This window comes from Tenrec ecaudatus, chromosome 6, assembly GCF_050624435.1.
Source record: "Tenrec ecaudatus isolate mTenEca1 chromosome 6, mTenEca1.hap1, whole genome shotgun sequence".
Classification (NCBI taxonomy): domain Eukaryota; kingdom Metazoa; phylum Chordata; class Mammalia; order Afrosoricida; family Tenrecidae; genus Tenrec; species Tenrec ecaudatus.
In genome coordinates, this window is record NC_134535.1 from 26,509,392 (window position 1) to 26,514,347 (window position 4,956).

Genomic DNA, 4,956 nt, shown 5'->3' on the forward strand with positions numbered 1-4,956 from the left:
AAAAACAAACAAGCAGAAAAAGGAACAGACCATTCATTTCCCAACCAGCAGTCACTCTTGACACACACACACACACACACACACACACACGCTGAAGAAGAGTCGAGGCAAACATTATGTTATATGAGAAACTGGTGACTGTTAAATCACCTCCTTCTATTCTGCCCTTCTGTTGCCTCCCCTCTGGTTTCAGATCTATGATGTCTTGCCCGCCTATCACACACTGGGAAAAATAGGAGCAAATTCTACTCTTGACTGGTGTGGGGACGGAGGAGGGAAGAATCTGATAAAAATACGATTCATTTGGTTAGATAGAGGAATGTAAAGTGCACATAAATAATGTTGTTTGTTAATGTAGCCATTCCACTCTAATAATATATCCTCTACATGTTTCCTCATATCAGAAACTGCTGATCAACTTTAAAAAGATGAGCTTCTGCAACAGTTTTCCACTTACATTAATTGGAGAAAGAGGTTCTCAAAGGTCTTCTGAAGTCTTAAAATGTTATTCCCATAATACTGGTTATGCATAATTAAAAAGCAAAACCCCAAACCAACAACTCATTGCCCTTGAGTTGATTCCAATGCATAGTGACCTGGCAGAACTGCACAGGGTAATTTTTATGGAAGCCGACTACCACAACTTTCTCCTGTGGAGTGCCCAGTGGGTATTTTGACCATGAACCTTTTGCCAGCACGTCGCCCCTTCGCCACCAGTTTCTTAGTACACATAATAAACTTGAGTCTGCTGTGATCTTAAAAGTGGTGTTAGGTCAGCATTCCCAAATCTCAGCTTCTCATTGCCTACCAAAGTGCTTTCATGGACACCATAAATTAACTTCCACTTATTAGCCTTTCCTCATTCAAACAATACTTTTAACAAGTCTTTCCTATAAGTTTCAAGGAGATGCCTATAAATTCCTTATGAGAGGTGTAATGAACTCATGAAAATTTCAATCTGAAAATTCAGGGATGATGTTTCCTAGGGAAAACCAGTTGGAACAGGTGTTGTGCACCTGGGCTCAATTCTCAGGGTGTGGGGGGGGTGGCGGCTCTGTTGGCAGGGAAAGGAGCCATTGGACAGCAGCAGAGTGCCCAGGTTGTGTGACAAAAGTGATAGGAGAGGGCTGGAAAGATGGCCAGTGACCGTCTGTGGGAGAGTGCTGTGGTTAAGTGCTGTCCAGTTGGTCCCTGCTCATAGCGACCCATGTACAACAGAACGAACCACTCCCTGGTCTGCGCCATCCTCACCATTGTTCCTGTGCCTGAGCCCATGGTTGTAGCCACGGGGTCCACCCATCGTGTTGAAGGTCTCCCTCTTTATGCTGCCCCTCAGCTTTAGCCAGCATGATGTCCTCGGGCACTGACCTTTCTTGTTAACATGTCCAAAGTAAGTGAGACAAAACTTCACCATTCTCGCTTCTAAGCAAGGTTGTGTCATCTACACATCAAAGACTGTCTCGTTCTTCGCATCTTGAGAGAGAGCATGGGTTTTTCATGACACCAGTCATGGGTAGGGTTTTAGAATAGTAGACCAGAGCAGAAGGTGACTCAATGGTCCATGAGTTTTAGAAGCAATATAGATAGAGGACAAGGACTCTTTGGAATGGAGAGGGAAAAAAAAAATCAGGATTTCTCCCAAGTATAGGTAGAATACTGGTTGTGAAGTTGGTGGCAATACTGGGAGAAGCTGAAACTGGTTTAACCTGGTTTCCCAGAGGCAAATGTTCTAGTTATCAAGTAATTGTCTCCTGTACTCTGTCTTGTGAAGTTTTGCAAAGACCATTACAGCTTGGACATCTGGTGCCCTGTGCAGATATATCAATAAGGGGGGCTAGGAGACTACACTACGCCCAGGTTGCGTAGTGGTTTCACACAAGGTCAGCAGTTTGAAACCACCAGTCACGCTGTGGGAGAAAGACTTGACTTTCTACTCTTGTAGAGAGTTACAGCCTCCGGAACTCACAGGGGCAGTTCTAGCCTTGCTCATAGGATCACTGTGAGTCGGCGCCAACTCTTTGGCAGTGAGTTTGGTTGTTTTTCTTGGTTCCTTAACTAGGCAGTGGCCTTTGGCTCTAGAAATCTGGGTCTTAACCGTGTGGGGCCCCTCCACCAAGGTCAGAGATTCCCACAGTAGCCTACCAATGGTGTCTCATTGTAGGCTGTCTCAGGTCAGCAGAGCCCCTCTTCCAAATTCCAAAGGTGTACAAATTCCAATCTCACACGCCTTCCCAAGGCCCCAAACACTCACGGTCATCGATGCTGACTCATAGTGACCCTGCAGGACAGGCTAACACTGCCCCCCCCCCCCCCGAGAGTTTCCCAGACTGCGTCTCTGCAGGAGCAGAAAGCACTGTCTTTCTCTTGGCTCTCGCTTTCCAACGGCTGGTCCTGTAGTTAGCAGCCCAGCACGTCACCCCCAAGGGGACTCTGTCCCCAAACTGCGTCTGGTGTTGCCACGTGTGTCAGAGGAGAACTGGACTCGGAAGGGTTTCAGTGGCCGATCTTGGTTTGGGGGACAAATAAATTGCCAAGCCTTTCCTCCGAAGTGCCTCTGGATGAATTAGAACCGCCAACTGTCTGCTCAGCAGTCACACTTGTTAACCCTTTGTTAACACGCTTGTTAACCCAGTAGGCTAACCCTGTGGGTACCTTTGCTTCTCCCCCACCCTTTTATACCTTCTTTACTTACGTAAATCTATATGTATATAAGTTTATATATAACTACATATATATATTTGTGGTTGTTGTTAAAATAAAGGGTGCGGTTTTGTTTACTCTCCTGCGGGGACTCTAACTCACTAAGCAAAGAGTGTTACCTTTTTGCTATTGTTGATGTTATGAATTTTTGAACTGAGGTGAAGCTTGAGTAAACTGGAGCCCCCAAAGCCAGGAAACAGAGTGTGACACTGCAGGAGCAATGAAGTCCTTGGAGTTTCATCGGAGAGTCGAAGAAATTCTGGGAACTAGTCAGATGGGCGTTGCTGCCTGTCAAGGGATTCAGGGATGGAAAGGAGGAGTGTTAAAGGGGAAGCGAGGAGACAGTATCCAGCTGTCTGTGAGCTTATCGAGTGAGAAGGCCTGAGAAGTCCTCTGTGGTGAAGTCACAGCCTGGAATGACTCATCTTTCAGCAGCCCCATGTTCCCAAGACAATGAAATGTTCCCTGGGCAGAGAAAAGGGCCGGAGTAAATCCTTGGGAGCTGGTTTCAGGACCCTATTCTGTTCACTCTCAGAGACAGAAATCCTTGGGGACTAACCTGCTCCCCTGGAGCCAACACAGGAGTGAGTGTTAGAACCTCTGACCAAGGGCAAGAGCTGCCCTGTGGAGACACTTTCAGGGAATTAAGAGACTGGGGTGGGAAAGCAGGGTCTGAACCAAGTTTGAATATGTCACTGAAACACCCCAGAGGCCTTGGTGACACAGACACAATGGAAAGGAATTGACAGAATATCAAGGTTTGACGTTAGGGATGAAGTGATCTCAAACCTGCAAATATCCTAATTTTCATTGCCAAATTCCTGACTGCACTAGAGAAAGGAAGGTAGAAAGTCGTAGACATTCCTGTTTGTAATTATGCCACTAGGTTAAGATGAGGGGGGCAGTGAAGCTCCGTGTTGGTTTTAAGATTGGAAACACTTGGAAGGCAGCTTCGAAAACATCAGACTCACTTGACTCTGGTTAATGGAAGTTTCGAAGGCAGCCAAAAAACAAACCAACAAACGAAGAACCATGGCCATCAACCCTTAAGGTCAAGTAGTACGGCCTCACAGGCTTTCTAAGCCTGTAAACCTTTACAGAAGCACATGGTAACACCTCCTACACCCCCCCCCCAAGAAAAAGACACCTTGGTGTGTTGAACAGATGGTCTGTGGTTAGCATCTGAGTGCGTAACCACTGCACCACCTCTAAGGGCTCCTATGGGGAAGCTGGCTACGGAAAGTTAGATTTTCCCCTAGAGCAGAGTCCCTGCGCAGCGCAAATGAAATGCCCACTGAATGGCTGGCCCTTCTCGCCCACCCACAGGGACTTCAGAAGAGAGGCTGGGGGTCTGCTTTTGAAAACCGGCACCGAGGACCCTGTGGAGCACAGTCTACTGAACTATATAGTCGAGGTGGCCATGAGTCAGGGCCACTTGACGGTAACTGGTTTTAAGGATCAGAATGGGCTCTGCTGGTCTCAGGGAGTATGACTGACTCGCACACAGAGCACTGGTGGAGGTTCAAGCACCGACTGGCAGTCAGAGGACTGCAGTTTGGGGTCTGCAGAGGGCAAAGTCCTGTGGCTGGAGTTCACGAGGCTTTCCTCAGAGTAACTCAGGAGTTGGGTGAAGATGTTGAAGACAATACCCTTGAATAGCTCATAGTGAGGGGATTTGGCCCATTGTTATGAGGTGAACTGTGTCTCCCTAAGAGACATGTTGAAATTCTCATTCTCCGTAGCTGGCAAGGCGACTTCATTTGGAAATGGCATCTTTGTAGACATAAGTTAACATGAAATCATACTGAGTCTGGCGGACCCCAACTCAGAATGTATTACATATGTTCAAATCAAGAGAAGCAGACTCAGCGGCAGGCATACACAGCGAATATGACTTTGTGAAGATGGAGACAGCCCAAAAATATGAAAGAGAAAGGCCAGGATCTTTCCCAAGAGCCATCAGAGAGGGCAATGTACAGCCAACACATTGATTTTAGACTTCAAACCTCAAGAACTGTGAGCTAATACATTTCTGTTATTTTTAAGCCACCCACTTTAACCCACTTTGTGGTTGCAGTATTGAAGGATTCTGTGGGCAAAATATTGAATGATGCAGGAAGCATCAAGAGAAGTTGGAAAGAATACACAGAGTCACTGTACCAAAAAAAGAACCGGTTAACATTCAACCATTTTAAGAGGTAGCATATGATCAAGAACCAATAGTACTGAAGGAGGAAGTCCAAGCCGTGCTGACTG